At 43.2% G+C, this 18139-nt stretch overlaps 1 protein-coding gene across 4 annotated transcripts in view; it reads left to right on the forward strand.

The window, feature by feature from the left end:
- stau2 (staufen double-stranded RNA binding protein 2) overlaps positions 1-18139 on the forward strand; it is a 675620-nt gene that overhangs the window by 429807 nt on the left and 227674 nt on the right. The window lies entirely within an intron of this gene.

Here is an 18139-nt window from a genome sequence, read left to right on the forward strand (position 1 = left end):
TAGCTATGAATTACATGCTTGGAGGTGCATTCCAGTCTGTCATTTTATCTTTAAAAGACATCTGGTGCAAGACAGTTTCAGGTTTGAAAAAGAAAGTAACAGCACAACATAAATGTGTATAATACAGTATTAAGTATTAACATAACATAAAATGCATTTGTTTTGATGCAAGATTAAAGTATTATTGCTACTCCATGAGTAAGTTTTCAGCTAGGATGTATTCTGGGAAGAATTAGGAATCGTTTCCTCCAGAAACTATATGAAAATCCAATATTTTGGTCACTGAGATTCCCTGTAGACAGTTTATTTGCCCCATTGAAAACCTTCATATGTGTTTTCTCCTTTTTCTTCCTTAGCCTGTTTTCCTCATTTCTGTTGGCCTTTCCTTCTCACTAGCTTTTTTAGTTGGACACTGTTGTGTCTTTTCTTCTTTGCCGATTTTTGGCGCCCAGAAGGATTTTTTTGTGCCCATTTGTGCAGAAAAAAAATACACAATTTTCGCCAAAGTAAAATTTAATTTTGGCGCTGCAGTACCCGAAGTTAAATCTGGGGGTGGAGCTCCAAGTGTGCACTGAAAAGTCAGTGAGCATGCACCCCCAAAAAAAACTTTTTTCATGTGTCGGGTGTGTCTGCGCATCCACAGCGAACTTCCTGGTCTGGATCAGCAGCTTGTGAGAATACATTCGGATCGGAGCTGGATTTAGACATTTTAGCTGAAATCGATGGATCCAAGGGAAGGGGAAGGGGAAGGGGAATGAGAAAGGGAAGGGGAAGGGGGAAGGGCAAAGAAATTTCAAGCAGAAGAAATTGAGCCCCTGGTAGACATAATTGAAGAGATGAAAACAAAGGAAGAATGGGACAAAAGAAACTGAAACCCTCTCTACTAGCAAAACTTTGGAAACAAGTTGCAAAAGAGTTCAATGCAGTGGCCATGATCCCGAGAAGCGGCGTGCAGGTCAAAAAAAAGTGGCAGGACCTTGGCCAAGCAGTTACTGGTAAGTACTTATGCACTGCAATTACATTTGTAAATGTGACGTATGTGTGTGTCTGTGTGTGTGGCCACCACAGCAGAAGGACCCTCTCTTTAAAAAGTTCTATTTTCATCTTTGCAGAAGAAGATGTCACTGATGAACCGAGAAAGGTCAAAAACTGGAGACAGTGCACCAAGTAAGCTTCAACTAACAGCCGTGGAACAGAGGATCGCTGATATGATTCAATCTTACAAGAGAAGATCAACCACCAATGTGGATGCTGGGCCCAGGTTACCGAGAGAGGGTAAGCCCTGCCACGTACTCATGTCACCCTGCCCCTTCTGCCCCCACCGCCCCCCCCCCCCCCGCGCTGCTAACCAAACATCTGCTCTCTTATGTTTTGCAGATGTTGCGCTTCAGGAAAAGACAGAAGCTGAAGCAGAAGATCAGGAAGCCGTCAGTTCAGATATTATTCATCCACTTCAGGACGAGGATGAGCTGGACAATGAAGGGCAGCAGGGAGATGGTCACATTGCAACTGGAGCAAATGAACACCCTGAGGGTGCCAAGTCCTTTGCTGAGCAATACAACCGACACGACATTTCATGGGGTAGAGTCTGAGGCTGCGGATCTTAGTGGGCTGCAGCAAGCCACACCTGGGGAGATGGCCGAGGAGGGTGGGAAGGAGAGCTCAACCTGAAATGCAGGAAGCAGGGGACACAGAACAGATCATGGGAATGAGTAGGGAGAGCATTGAGCTAACCAGATCCTGGCCACCATTGGTGGGGTGAGGGTAGAATTAGCAGGACTGTCAGTAGAAGTAGCAACACTGTAGGAATGGGAGCAGTGTCGGGGCAGATTAGGGAGGGAATGTCGGAGATTAGGGAGGGAATGTCAGAGGCAGCTGGTGCAGTATCGGTGCAGATTAGGGAGGGACACACCCAGGCTGTCATTGCCCAACAGCAATTGCAGCATCAACTGCTGACACTCACTTTCCAATCCCCAGACAAAAGTCAGGTAGTGTGCCGGGGGTTCATCTACAGGCTGAAGAAGAGTCCGACGATGAACCAAGGCCTTACACAATGCTGTCTGCTAGGTCTGTCCCTGTCCAACCCCACCAACAACAAATGTGCCTTTGCGCAGAAAGCAGAAAAAACCTTGGGGTCATAGTGAGGAAGCAGAAGTCTGAGACAACGGGCACGGGTAGGAGTAGAGGCGGCAAGAGGGGTGCACAGCGCTAATGTCTTTGAATAAGGGGAAGGAGAGATGGCTGCAGCTAGAGTTTATTTGTTTGTTGCTGCTATTTATTTTCTTCATTGAAAAGTTTTAAGTGTGATACAAATGTTTTTATTAAAGTTAAGTAAAACTGTACAAATGTTTAATAAACCTAATTATTTTTTAAATTTAAGCATAATCCTGCACATTATTTTTTGAATTAAAACAATATAAACCAACACAACATTACGTACATATGATGTACATTATTTTTTCATACTAACAGGTGCAAAGAGTAAACACTGCCAGGCCGTTTAGCCTCAGGCACCAAAGCGATCACAGATTAGCCGCTGATGCAAGTCTCTAGCTATGGCTATAAGTGCACGAGGCTGCCTCTTCTGCCATCGTCCTGCAGGTTGAGGTGGTGGCATGGGTTCATCGTCGTTCTCCTCCTGCTGCTGGTCCTCCTTGTCTTCCTGCTGCTGCTGCTCCTCCTCCTCCTCGACTTCGTTCTTGTTGTCAGCCTCCTCATCATCCTCTTCCTCCCCCCCCTCCGCTTTCTCCCCTAAGATGGATCGTCCATTTCCAGGGCCTAGCCCCTCATGATGGCCAAGTTGTGCAGCCTGCAGACATGACAGTGAACTGACCGATGTAGTGAGGGGCGTATTGCAGGTAGCCTCCAGTGTGATCCAGGCATCAGAAACGCTGCTTCAGTATGCTAGTTGTCCACTCTATGATGCTCCGTGTCATTATGTGCGACATGTTGTACCAACGCTCTGGCTCAGTGCGGGGATTGTGTAGGGGGGTCATAAGCCAATATCCTTTGTCCCTGAGCAACCAGCTCTGCTCTTCTGGCAGCTCCTGAAACATTGCAAATATAATGCTCTCGCGTAGGATGAAAGCATCATGGATGCTACCTGGGTATTTGGCGTCGACTGCCATGATCCGATGCAGATCATCACAGACGAGCTGCACATTTAGGGAACGGAATCCTTTCGTGTTCCGATAAACTTCGGAGTTGTCCAAAGGTGCTCTCAAGACGATGTGGGTACAGTCGATCGCACACTGTACCTTTGGGAAACCAGCAATTCTGGAGAAACCCACAGCCCTGTCTCACATTGCCTGCGTGGTCATAGGGAAATTGATGAACTGGTCCCTTTTGGCATACAGTGCATAGTCACCTGTCGAATGCAGCAATGTGCGGTGTGCTGCGAGATGCAGCACATATCTCCAGTTACTGTTTGAAATGAGCCAGAAGCATAGAAGGCAAGTGCTGCAGTGACCTTCACTTCCACAGGAAGGGCAGTCCTCCTGCTATTTCTTGGCTGTATGGCTGACCTGACTAGCTGGCAGATCTCGGTGATGACCTCCTTTCTAAATCGCAGCCTGCGAATGCAGTCTGCCTCACTCAGGTTAGGGATGAGCGCCTGTGCCTGTAGATTCGATCAGGGTATGGCCTCCTTCCCATTAATGCCCAAGCGATCTGGTTTGTGCGACGATGGCGTTGTGGTACTATCCGTCGCTTCCATATGCCATGCATGTAAACCAATCTTATTACTTGAGGCATAGTAAGATTTACACCCATAATTCTTATTCTTAACTTTGTTATTTTTGTTATTGTGAGACTTACTGAAGCACGGCACACACACACACCTTTGCTGGGTGATGCCCTAGCAGCACGGACCACACACTGGTCTGCGCACATGTGCAACATTAAGCTCTGTCTCTATGGCGACGTGACGCCCAGAGATTTATGGCACTTTAATTATAGCTTGTGCCGAAATGCCTATGTTTGCTGCTGTGTTGTGCCATCTCCAATGCACAGTTCAGAGTGCATGCCGGCAGAATCGCTCCCTCGGCCGGACAGAAACCCAGGAGCTCGGCGTTTGGATTCCACCCCACCCCTCCTCCCCCTCGGGCTTCTTTCCAAGCTGAGCCTGAGGGGGTGCTGGAAACCAAGCGCCGAGCTCCTGTGCTTGTGTCCGTCCGAGGAAGCGATTCTTCAGCCGGCCGGCACTCCTCCGACCCGTGCCTGGAGCCCCGTCAGCAGAGATTCAGTGATGTGGAGGCGTGGAATCGCAATTTGCCCATTCCCAAAAACATTTTTGGGGATAAATGAACTTTCCGAGTTATTTTCCAAGTTCCCTCTGCAAAAATCATAATGAATTTGTGTTTTAAGTTGTCTTCGTCCCTCGCTCCAAAAACTCAGAATTATACCGAGCGTCGATTTCCTTAAGTTAACATAGGGCTTTTCTGATCGGTACTTAAAGCCACTGTGTGCCACCCTGAAAAAAATCGTTGTTGGTGAAAATCGGTTAAAGGGCCAAAATCAGCTTTTCAACCAGATCTGCGCCAAAAAATCTTGCTTGCAAAAAAACGGTGTTGACAGTTCCTCCGGCATACAAACTTTGAGCAAAATTGCAAAATCATGATTGCTCAAAAAAAATCAGCGGACGCCAAAAAAATGGTGCCCAATGGTGGCGAAAATAGAGTCCTTAATCCTTTAAATTAGGGAGGCAGGGTCTATGTGTCCCTAAAAAAACCTTAATTGATGCAGTGATCTAAAAAAAGATAGAATTTGCATACACTTTTTGAATTTTCAACTAATAAGTACATTAATTTATGATTCAAATGGAAATATGTTCATTGCATTGTTGAGTACAGCATTTGCACAACATTTTTCCTGTACTTTATTTGTAAAGCTATTTATTTGTGGCATAGTATATTCTTGGTATTTTCTTGTTCTTCCCATTTGTATGCATGGTCTCTATTGGTGCTTGTGCAGTTCAGATTCTGGCTTGATATCTTAACCATCTGTCTAGTGAGATTATATTTCCTGTTTTATTCTCCTTTCCTTCACATTATTTTATGTTATCTGATTTGTTTTACTTTCTTGAGTCTGTGACCCGAGTCTACTGCAGAAAGTTGCACTTATCTAGCCCCTGTAACTCAGCAAAATGTTCCAAAGTACTCTATGAAAGGGGGAATTGGCCACCAAACGGTAATTGGGATAGAAGGTGAGCAAAGGTGTGATTAAAGAGGAAGAACTTGAGAAGGCACTTTGAAGATAGGGGCAGAAGTGACGAAGCAGAGGGTTTGGGAAGAAAATTCCAGCTTGAACGAATGTGATGGCTGTAGACTATGTCATTGATGATGGGACAGAGGGCACAGGGGAATACACTTCAAACCAGAATCAACAGAACTGGGACATGGGACTAGATGGGATTTAGTATGTGAAAGGATGTGGGCAGCAGAGTTTTAGATGAAGTTTGTATAAAATGGAGCTCATGGTCATAGTTGGAAAAGTTGTGGCTCGAGGTTGCGAGGGTCGGACAAGAGACTTTCATTGGTGTTGGGGGTGAGGTAGAGACAAGGGCCAAAATTGCCCCCCCCCCCAACCCCAAATGGGGCATACCTTACATTTTAAACATTTTTCTCTGGCCCAACCCATGGGGCGGAGATATCGCAGAAATTCAGCTGATAGAATTTTTTTTCTGGTTGGGCGGAAGTTCCCTTGCAATGGGTCGGCTGCCCCGACCAGTCATCAGCGCGTGCTGATGGGTCACAGCATCCCTCCTCTTCAGTTGAAGGGGAAGGCCGCTGCAAGCTCTGCAACAAGTTCAGTTTGGCCCACTGGGCCACCAGGAAGGGTTTCGGCTGGGCCAGCGGCCTGGCACCCAAGAGGAGGTGCCGGGCTGCCTGTTGGCGGCCCGGCAGAACCCGTGGGCATCGCCGTCGGGCCGACCTGGCAGTTGGCCGACAAAAATAAATATAATGGAGTTGCCGGTAACGCGACCTCCCCTGTAAGGGCGGACGCGCTCCCGTGGGGCAATACCGCGTGAGGGGTGGAAAGAGGGTCACCGCCATTCGGTAAGGGGTCGGCGTGTGCCCGACACGGTGGGAAAACAGGAAGAGCGGAAACCCATTCCCGCCGCTTCCAGTCCGGGGGCAATTTCGGTCGGGTCGGCCCATCCGTCTTTGCCCGGTCGGTAAGGCCTCTCTGCTCCATTCCCACCTCTGAGAAGCGGTAATGGAGCTTATGGAGGGGGGCAATTTCAGCCCCAGCGACAGGTGATGATACAGAAGTGGTTTTGGTGACTGAATATTATTTATGCAGTTGCTATCTGGTAATCACTTTTGTGTAGCCATTATTCTTTTTCATTTTTTTTAACTTTAAAACACCATACAGTATACTGCTATCCAGCAGGGCTTGGAACATTAGAACTGATTTTACAAAATTGCACTCCGACGCGGACCTTCATTCACCTGAAGAATCTATATTAGAAGTTTGGGCATAGACAACCCACAATTATCTTTCCATTAATTTTAAGGAATCTACAACTGTGGGAAGTGCATCCCCGAATTCTCAAGATGCATTCCCAGTAGATGAAGCTCCATGCCCAAAGCACATTTTTGTAGTAATCTACTCTGTTATGCTTTTAAGAGGAGTGGCCTAGAAATTCTAGTGGTTTGTGTCACCCATTAAAACCATGGAAATGGCAAAAAAATGGCGGCCAGCTCTCTTCCGCCAGCTGATGGTGGTACCGCGGCGGCCGCCATTTTGAGCAAGTCGTCAATGCTGCCGTAACCTACTATTGGTGAGAGTATTTTAATGAGGTGGAGCGTGACATCAATCAGCATGCAACGCCAAGTTGACACTAGCTCATTGATTTTGGAGTTCTCCGCTCGCAGTCTTCTTTGCTTAGGCAGTCCCTCGGAGTCGAGGATGACTTGCTTCCACACTAGTATGAGTTCTCATGTGACTGATAATCCAATGCGGAACCTATAGTCTCAGCCACAAGTGGGGCAGACGGTGGTTGGAGGGACGAGTGGGTGGGGTGCCTGCGTGGTCGTACGCTCCTTCCGCTGTTTGCGCTTGGCTTCCGTGTGCTCCCGGCGAAGAGACTCAAGGTGTTTGGCGCCTTCCCGGATGCTTCTCTTCCATTTTGAGCGGTCTTGGGCCAGGGATTCCCAGGTGTCGGTGGGGATGTTGCACTTTTTCAACGAGGCTTTGAGGGTGTTCTTGAAGCGTTTCCTCTGCCCACTTGGGACTCGCTTGCCGTGTCGGAGTTCTGAGTAGGCTTCGCTCGTATTGCCATCCGCGCTAATTCCTGCCAGTATTTATTGCCATGAGACGTCTGGCAGGACTTATGAGGATGGACGCCGGAACTTCAAAAGTCTTTTTTGCCCAAGGTTCTTCTTTTAAACTTCATTTTTTGTCCATCAGTGGTGGGGGTGGGGGGAGGTTGCATTTTCTGGCAGACCTCTGGGAGGCCTACGGTGTTTGTGGGTCAATAAATCAATGGGCGAACTCTATTGCAAGGATTGAAGACAATCTCTGAGATCTCTTTTATCTGCATTCATGTCCTAAACAAATAAAAAATTGACAAACATTGGGTGGCAGCTAATATTTCTGGAGCACGTACAGCATCTTTTCAGGTCGCTCCTTTCTTCCCAGCTCCCCTACACTGCTAGCGGGAGACAGACGACCTTTGGCCTCCTTCTGAGATTAACGCTATAAAAAGCACGTTGCACGAGCAAATCACCGCCACTCTGATGAAAATGAGCAGGCAGTACCAAAATGCCGGTAGTGCCTGTGCTTTCTCGGCGGCGGCCGTTATCCTTGCCCACCAATGATATCGGCAGGTTTACAGCGTTCCGCAATTTCGAGGCAAGCAGCCTCATTAAAATATTTAAATGAGCGACCAGCCTTCTGGGCCCAGGTTGGTCGCCTATCCCCAGTCTTGCCTCTGTTAAAACCAGAAGTGGGCGGGTTGGGTTCAAGTGTGAGGTTTTTTATATTTTTACTTCCCACCTGACCCAAACAGGTGTTTTGGGGGGTTAAAATCTCCCATAGTCTATGACAACTCTCCTGTGCTTTTCAATGTGCAATCCCCCAGGAAACGGACACTTTTTCTTTTGCACTGGGAGTCAAAAGATTCAGATGGAGAAGGACAGGAGAATCCAAGAAGAAACACTCTTTGCTATAACTACCTCTTCAATATCCCAGCAGCGACTTGAAGCTGCTGCTGCCCCCAATGCTAGCAGATATTCAGTGGTGGCCATCAGGTTTTAGGATGAATGAAACCTTATTTTGTTACATGCATGGATGAGAGAAGCTGTTGGAGCAGTCTTCACATGAAATTCAGAAGAGTGACTTTATTTATCAAGACAGTTAAGAGAGTATTCAATCCAAACAGCTCATGGCCCTTTAAACATCAAAGCTTCTACTTTCCTAGATCCTTATGCCAGAAAAACTCAAAAGTTCTACTTCATAACCCTGAAAGAGACAAGAGGAAAGACACACAATAGACTTAAGGCGCTTGAACTATTTCATCTTTAAACACAGATAATTCATATGGATCATTTGGGAAGCTGGCCCTATTATTGGTTGTAGCTGTGATCACAGTACCAATGGATAAATCTTTCTTGTTTAGGATTGTAGGCTTCAAGGTCATGTCATGCTAAAAGACTATTAACTGCATCTTAGCTTGCATTTATTTTTCATAGAATAGTACAGCACAGAAGGAGGCAATTCGGCTCATCGAGTCTGCATTGGCTCTTTTGAAGAGCAATCCAGTTGTTGTCACTCCCTCAGTCTTTCCCTATATCCCGCCATTTTTTTCTCCTTCAAGTATTTATCCAATTTCCTTTTGAAGGCAACTATTGAATCTGTATCTATTACCCTATCAGGCAGTGTATTCCAAATCCTAACCACCCGTTGCGTAAAATAGTATTTCCTCATGTCGCCTCTGGTTCTTTGTACCAATCACCTTAAATCTGTGCCCTCTCGTTATCGACCCTTCAGCCATTGGAAACAGTTTCTCTTTATTTACTCTAAATCCTTCATGATTTTGAACATTTCTATCAAATCTCCTCTTCGCCTTCTCTTCTCCAGTCTATCCACATAATTGTAATCCCTCATCTCTGGAACCATTCTAGTAAATCTCTTCTGTTCCCTCTCCAAAGCCTTCATATCCTTCCTAAAGTGTGGTTCCCAGAATTAGACACAATACTCCAGCTGGGGCCGAACTAATGTTTTATGTAGGCTTAGCATAACTTCCTGGCGTTTGCACTCTATGCCTCTATTTATAAGACCAAAGATCCCACATGCTTTATTAACTGCTTTGATAACCTGTCCTACCACCTTCAAAGATTTGTGCACAAGCACCCCCAGGTCTCTCTGTTCTTGCACCCCCTTTAAAATTATACCATTTAGCTTGTATGGTCTCTCCTCATTCTTCCTACCAAAATGTATCGCCTCATGCTTCCCGTTGAATTTCATCTGCCATTGTCCGCCCATTCCACCAGCCTGTCTATGTCTTCTTGAAATCTATTCCTATCTTCCTCATCATTTTGTGTCATCTGCAAATTTTGAAATTTTGTGTGATCGAAGTTAAGAGGAACCATTCAACAGTCAGGCTATTATTTGTAAGCTCTGTGCATTGCTGTGCAATGCATGGAACTATACGAGATGTGAAAGGGTTCATTGATACCTAAGTCATAAAACTGCAATCCAGCTTTCCCTTGGCTCGTCAAGGGATATTAAAATGAACGTGGTTTATTTCAGTCAGATCTTGTGTGTGAATGTAAGAGGGAAGGCGTGAAAGAACTTCCTGTTCCAGCAAATTGGCAGATCATCAAGGGAAACAGCTCGACTGTTTTGACTCCCACAATAGAATATTAACAGCTGTTTGTGCTGAGAGGTTGCCGAAAGATCTGTTTCTGAATAACCTGTCATTGGTTGATTGTGATCTGACCCAACTTTCAGTGAAGAGTCCATTTATGAGGTTGGACCCCTGATGAAAGTGTCCACTATGAAATTCTGCACCATAGCTAGCATCAAGCTGGCAAGTTTGTGAGGTTTTGATGACATCTGTGTCACACTGAGGTAGAGAAGGCAATAATCATTATTTTTGCTCTTTATGTACGTCACAATTTTAGGTATCTCAGATTCTTTGGGCTAGACTTTCCACTTCACATCGCCCATCTATGGCCCATCTAATGCCCAAAATGGACTTCTATCGCCCATTTTGAGCAAAAAGTAGAAACTAGGCCCAAAATATCGCTGGAAAAATAGGCCCCCAAGTTTCCACTTTGATCGCTGAGATGATCGCCCACACAAGGGCCATCCCAAGTTTCAACACTTGGCATGCACTATGCTGGACTGATGCAAGGCCCAAAAGAGTGCTCAAAAATAGTTGCTTTTTCAGGGCCTTAGAGAGGGAAATGGGCACTACGGACTCCATTTTTAGCCTCTGAAGAAGGATGGAGAATTGTTCTGAGTTATTTAGAGAATAAAATTGATGCAAATTGTACTCAGAAATTTGGGACAGGGAAGATAAATAGGTATTATCACCTTATTTATGCTAAATAGATCTCATTGTATATTGGAATTATTTATTAAACAACTTTTATGCACTGAAGTTATTTAATGATATTGCGTGGTGAAACAGAATAAACAAACAAATCTGCATGAAGAACTGTATATTGTAAAACTTATGTAAATAATAGAGAAGGTACAAAAGTTGTAGAAATTTTTTTTTTATTAACAAACATAAAAAATTTTTAAGAACTAATGAGCAACACCCTCCCTCCAACCCCCCACCCCCCGCACCAACCCACCTTTCCCTCAAAATCCCCAAAACGTTAGAAGAAGAATAAATTGAACATTTTAAAGAACAAGTGGCCATTTAAGTAATGATAACAAGTGACCATTTCAGTCATGCTAACCAGTGACCATTTCAGTAACGATAACAAGTGACCATTTCAGAAAGAATGGAAAGTGAACAGTTAAGTAATGATAACAAGTGAACATTTAACTATTGAATACAGTTGGCCAACTTAGTAACAATAACAATAACAAGAGTATAATAAAATGTTCACTTGCTGTTATCAATTTAAAACAAGTGAACTATAGAGAAGGACTCCCCCCTCCCTACCTGCGGCCACGTTTCCCTCCAGATCCTGTCCCACCCAGTGTTCACACCCCACCCGCCCGTTTTGGTCTACGCAGACCAACGCCAAGGCATCGTGCAGAGTGGGATGTCAAGACTTCCTGCCGTGGTGGAGGTGACGGAGAGGAAGCGGAAGCCTGAGGCTCTACTTCCGAGTCCGGAGGAACTGTGCCCTCTGTACTCGCTTGCGTGCTAGGGGTCTCGCTGTGAGCAGACACGACACCTTGGGGTGCAGCGCCGTGTCCAGCCAGCAACGCATGCTGTAGGGCATTGGTTGTGGCTGTCTGTTGCCGAATAGCCTCCAAGGTCTCCCTTGCAGTCGGTGACTGCTCAGAAGACCAGTTGGAGAAGTTCTGGCAGAACTGGCTCCAGTTCGCAGAGAATCGCTCGAACCCATGGATAAGGTCGCAACCAATCGCGACCGTCTCCTTGCACAGGGAAATCAAGCTCTCTGTCTGGCCCTCCAAGGCAGGCGATTGCTCGCCACACTGACCAGACCTCTGTGGGATCGGCGTTTGCAATGTGACGCACCTTGGTGTCGCTACCTGCACACCGCTTAGTCTCAGTGCTACTTCCATCGCAACCGAGATGGCCGCAGGTTGTTCCCCCACCTCCCCCGCAAAAAAAATCTCTTCTCTTCTTCCGTCTCCTCCTCCTCCTCCTCCTGCTGAAGCACAGCAGCAGGAGTCTGTAGTGGTTCCTCTTCTTCAGCCTCCTGTGATGCTGGAGACAGTTCAGTGGTAGTGGACTCCAAGGACTCGACGACCACTTGACCTTTAATTTGATAAACAACAATTAACTATTCAATTCATTGCATTACAATTTTTCTCAAAGTCAAAACATTGCAATGCTTTCCTTTACCCCATATGCACAGGTGATCACAGCTTTAACATGACCGAACATGACCTCATTCAAACATCTATAGTACATCACTATTATATATCAGATTATATTATAATTGCATAACATTACATTGTAATTGCATGACATCAAATTACATTTTAATTGCATAACATTACATGCGTAACTACGATATTTTCAGTATTTACTAATGATTCACACATTGAACAATGCACATTTCTCATTACTCACATGTCTCAAGGGTGGGTTCGGCCACACCACGGAATGTGACCGAACGGCTTTCTGGCCCCACCAAGGCCACCGCGAGCTCCTCGTAAGCAGTCAGAGTGTGCAACATGGCAGAGCCCCCGCCCGTCCTGCGCTGCTCCCGATTATTGATCGCAATCTTCTTCTGTAAATGATACGATAACATTGCACGGCATAAGCAAATAGAGCAGGCAATTTAAGACATTGAAGACATTTAAGACTGACAGATTAAAATGTTCTATTACAAATTAGCATTACGTTGCATATTTCACATTACAACATTTAACTTTATGCTGGGTTGCATAAATGTATTCATAATTTAGTTATGTTTAAATGTAACCAAATAACATTGCAGATTCTTGTTACTATTTAGATCATTATAAATTTCAACTTACACTCGCAGCTGCCAGTAGGCTATTCCAACATTTGCGGCATTGGTCCGGTGTCCGGGCTTCATTAGATGCCGACGTGACCATGTTGGCAATCTCTGCCCAAATCCTCCGATATACACAGGGTGGAGGTTTCCCATGCCCACCCCGTGTCAGATCCTCCCACCTCTTGCTGACAATGTTAACAAGGGCCTCATTGGCCTCCTCACTGAAGGGCTTGGCCCTTCGCCTTTCTAATGAACCCTCCATTGTTTGAATTGAATTGAATTAGGGGTAGTATTTTTCTCTGATAAGTGCTTTGTCAAATCTCCGCTTCCTTTCTCCTCTCTCTCGCTCTCTCTCTCTCTCTCTCTCCCAGACCCACACAGAACTTCTGAGCATGTGTGAAGACCCCTGGCCTCTCAAAACGCGGGAAAGAGCATCAACCTGAAAAAAAAATCAACCTGCACATGCGCAGTAATGCGTTGCTAGGGAAGCTTTTTTTTTCATTCACTTCTGTTTTCTTTGGCCGATTGTGAGATTGCCGAGAAATCACATCGCCCATTTGACATCGCTGGGGTAAGGCCGAGTGGAAAATCGCAAAAAAAAAAAATGGGCCTTGAGCTGGCGATCAGCACGGGCGATAGGTCCCGCATCGCTGGAACAAGGCCCCTTTTTTTCGGCCTTAGCAAGAAAGTGGAAAGTCTAGCCCTTTATACTTTGTTATGGAAGTGACCTGTGACTAGCTGGAGGGCTAACCAAAATGCTCAAGAGTTTGAGCCAATTTATTTGTCAAGAGGTGTGTGTTTGGATCCCCACTCAATGGGACCATGCTTTTCAAGATGTGTGCTTATGTGGAAGTCATTGTTCACCATGCTGAGAGACAGGGCTGGAGATTGCAAATGGAACCCACAGAATATGTTTGTCTTTTTGAGGCCACTATTTCAGTGCATCAGCCTTATTGCAAGCAATCTCCTGGGATATAGTGTGTGTTTCAGGGATAAATATGCAAAACAGGTTAATGACAGTAGTCCAGTGAAAAACTGTACTACGAAGTACCATGAACATAGCTGCTTTGAGGACACAAATGTGGAGTTAAGCTATTTTGTGCTAGGTGATGAAAGTATATTAGATGTATAATCCTGAAGCATTCTGGTGCTAGAAAGAATGTGGACAGGCTTCTAAGTAAGGTAGTTCCTGTAAGGGATTTTGTTTTTAGCCTGTATCTCTAAAATGCTCAAGATTCATCAGCCACCTTTTGATACATAGAATTGAAATGGAGCTATGATAATCCAATTGTCCAGATACAAGTAAAAGATACTAAAAGCACACCACTATGGACAGACTGTTTGTGACACTGGATGCTGATGGGAGGTGAAATGTGAGAACTATGTAATCATAATGGAGTATTTCTAACATTGAACATTAAGTCTGTTTTGTTTACACTTTCTAATTACAACCTGATACCTAGATTACCAAGAGGCCATGTGGTGGTTACTTCTGCATACCACCCATCTTTGTGAGAAAAATTTACTCTGTATTTACACCTGTTTTCAGGAAATTGCAGTTTCAGAATTATGGCATGGAGCTGTTCCACTCGGATTTTTTGCCATATTTGGGATTTTCATCCTGACATGATAGTGGACATTGAATAAGTCTGCCCATATTTGGGCAGCCAAATGCAAATTATGGGTAACAGCAGGAAAGCGTCATGCGGCATATTTCATATCATTCACACCTTAGCAAGGTCAGGATTGCCATTACATTCCTGCCATCCAGCATTGCTAAGGAATGGGGATTATAAAATGAAGGGCCTGTGTGCCTAATTGATTGCGCTAGGCAATACAGGAGATTTCAAATACATTTTTTTAAATATTTTTTCCTGTGGACTCAGTTGGTCACAATATTGCTGCAATGCTGACCAATTTTCTTGCAACCATCTCAGGCAGTGTTGCCTCTACTTCAACAGCCACCAAATGGGGACAGGTGCTGGGCTACACCGTCACTTTCCTGCAAAGTCAATATTCCACTCCCACCATTAGTCTTCTCCCTCCACGCATTCAAATCTGTACCTGTACTATGCAGAAATATGATAATGAGCTGAGCATGGTAAATTTGCGGTAAATAGTACATTTCACTTTGGATCAGCATAACACTCTTATCAAACCATTCGGTTGTAAACTGCACCTATATCACAAAATCTGCCCTATTGTTTCTTACAACCTTAAGTTTCTTTTACTTGAGTTTCTACCAAGCCTTATTTTGGCATGCAGGTTTAGTCAATGTCATGTGTTTGGTAAGGTACATTCACTATTTTGTTTGGCATTCAATCAGAAAGTTATAAGATAACATAAGACATTCTTCTTATGGATTTTTCTGGGTTTTAATTTATTTTATCACAGGAAATTACAGTGTTGAATTTTCTGCCTCTCATTTCTTCTACCTAAAGAAAGTATCACTTTATTGAGGAGTTTTTAGCTTTCTATAGGAATAAATCTAAGAATATTACACCAAAGACAATTACTTGTTTCTTATGGGGACAAAACCATACTAAATAGAGTTAAATGGCTAGTAAAAGTTATCTCCTTTTGTTGTTTCGTAGTTGGCCAGAAACCACTTGGAAACATAACCCATTCTTCTCATGCCATAGGCACTTTCTGGATCAGCATGTGGAGGGTTTCTCTCTATTCTTTCTGTAACGCAGCTGTTGGAGTGACTCAGATGTTTTCACTAAGTTGTGATGTGACAACTCAGAGGACTCTGTAAGTTGGTCCCAACATTTATGAGTACCATCTCCAGTTTTTGTACTACTTTGTATTTAGAGACTGAATGAGGAATAATATTAGATTACTTACTGTAGATTTGGACTTGCCTTCTGTTCAAACTCTACATATAAAGCTCTCGCCTAACTTACCTATTGATTCCTTTTCTTACTGAGTGCTACTTCAAGCTATTTTTATTGGTGTATATGTTTACATTTTCCTGCTGCCCCTACTCTGGTTGACTTGATTGCTTTCTCTGGTCAAAATAATTCAGGATGTTATTTGTAAAAGAACACCTAATCAAAATAGTCACACAATGGCACAAAATTTTTAAAATGAAGACTCCCAATGTGTTTTTCCCTTAAGGATATTGGTATGTTCTATTGTACATACATTTTGAACTACATTCAGACATGAGGAAGACCATTCACAACTTAGATTAACTCAATTCTCTCTTTAATAGTCATTTCAGCAACAACAAAATTGTAGGGTTATGAAATGTTGGCCCAAGTAAGTCTTAAGATTCTTAAGCCCAGTTAGTGCCTTGTGAAGAACAGACATGAAGTACTAATTACTCATTGGTAATTATGTACCAGTGTCGCTGCCACAGTTTCATCTGAAACAAGTATAAATATTCAAAATTAGACCTGGACTCTGAGGTGCAAGAACCCAAACCTAGACACAAAAAAGTTATTTCCTTTAAGTTGCTACAAATATTTTAGCATTATATCAAGTTTTATTTCACAAGTACTCACAAGGTCAAAACTCTCCAAGGCAATAATTAAGAAACACTGTGTTGCAATTAGGTTATATTTAGTAAATGTGTGAGAAAAATAATCTGAAGGGCATGAGAAGAAGCGGAAGAGTGTTAGACTTGGACATGCCCAGGAAAACTAATTTCAGTTGTCTTTATCACTTGATAAACAAAAGTAGCCATGTAAGATGCACAATAAGGATCAGTCTTGTTTGTTCCCTGATTGTCACATTTTCTGAAGTACCTCTCCAGATCAACAAGTTGACAGCATGAAAGTAATAGCATCGTCTGCCCCAAGTGTAAAAAGGACATTTGTTGTAGGTGAAAAACAGACTGAGTGACTTTAGTAATGTTAGCACATGATGGTGAAAAAGATAGTCACATGGTATAGGTGAAACTTTTAGCACATTTCTCTACATACAGTTAATGGCCACCTCCCCTCAAAGTTCTTTCAAGTATTGGCAGTATTACTGTTTTTCTACAGAGCAATCTTTTCTGCTATAAACAGAACTTTAGAAAATAATGCAATATTCTTAACTTTTAGTTGTTGATTTAGTAACCGAGTAACAGGCTGCAGCACTTCATGTGGTAGTAATTTGTGCGGTATTGTTACTTATATTGAATTGGTTAAGGTTTAATTTTGAAAGAAAAGCAAAAATTGTTTCTTGTTCCTAATGCTAAACTTGTGGTGTAAACTTTTTATCAGTATCTTTGTAATGTCAGAAAGTGCATATCATGCCTTTATACATATATGCTATTAACTTCTGTTTTCAATTAATTTAGTCCATGGCGCTTTTTCCAAAAGGTGCAAAGCCACATTTATTGGCCAAATTTAATTATGTATGAAGCTTTGTTTCCATGGAAATCAATAAAAGATTCTACAATAAAGCAGTGTACTTTATTAAATGTCATATTTTTAATGGGGAGGGTGACTCTGTGGTTAAGTGCTAGCACTGATGAGTAGAACCTGACTGACCCTGCATACATCCTTTTTCTAAATTGTTGAATGGTGTGGGCTACATGTGCTGAACTGACACAAGGCAATTGATCCCCTTGCAGCTCATCTGGTCTGCAGCATTGGATTACTAATCTTTTTAGAGGCTGGTTACAGGCTAGTCATGATCTCATACTCAGCAGAGACCTAGAAGAGGGAATAATAAAGCACCTGAATTCAATCTTCAGCTAATATTTGTAGGGATTTTCAATAAGGAAAACCATAAACACTGATCACAGAGATATGGAGCACTAACTTACTTGAAATTAATTTTAGGTTAGCAAATTTGTGGTGGTAGAATTGCAATATTAGCAGTCCTACCAGCAACATCAGTCAAGGAATACTGTGGGGGTATTTTCACCTTCACCACTTGGGCAATAAACTGGTGGAGTGCATCACCCACTTGATTTTCACCGTACTAAAATCAATGGAATGAAAATTGGGCGGGTTCTAAAATAGGTGGGTTATCCACTCTGCCGTTTTATTGCCCAAGTGGTGACGGTGAAAATGATCCCCAACATCTTTAAATGTTTAAAATCAAACTGATAGCTAGCTAACATCTATAATAAGATTAACAGTATATGAAATAGAATAGGCAGTATTACAAATGTTTTCATTTGCCACTAGATCAAGTGCTATTTCAGCACTTCTGGAAGACAGATTACATGTAATACCCAGTGTAGTTAACCATAAATGTGTAAGACACAATATACGTTTACTGAAATCACAGAGTAAAGATATATTGGAGCAAAATACAAGTTCAAACTGCAAATTTTAGTAATAGGATAAAGAACAAAGCTTTTTCATTCCAAGATTTTTTTTAAATTATGGTAAATTTACATTATAGAATTTTAAGTTATCCAGGTGTTTGCTACAGTAGTTGCTATATTTCAGATTTTTTTGTATTTAGTTGCTGTTAATAAATCTGCAAAAACAATTTCCTAAAATGCAGTAAGTTTATAGAAAAACTCCTTGTAGAAAATAAAGAATGTAATAATATGACACTTATCT

Source organism: Pristiophorus japonicus, chromosome 1, assembly GCF_044704955.1.
Source record: "Pristiophorus japonicus isolate sPriJap1 chromosome 1, sPriJap1.hap1, whole genome shotgun sequence".
NCBI lineage: Eukaryota > Metazoa > Chordata > Chondrichthyes > Pristiophoridae > Pristiophorus > Pristiophorus japonicus.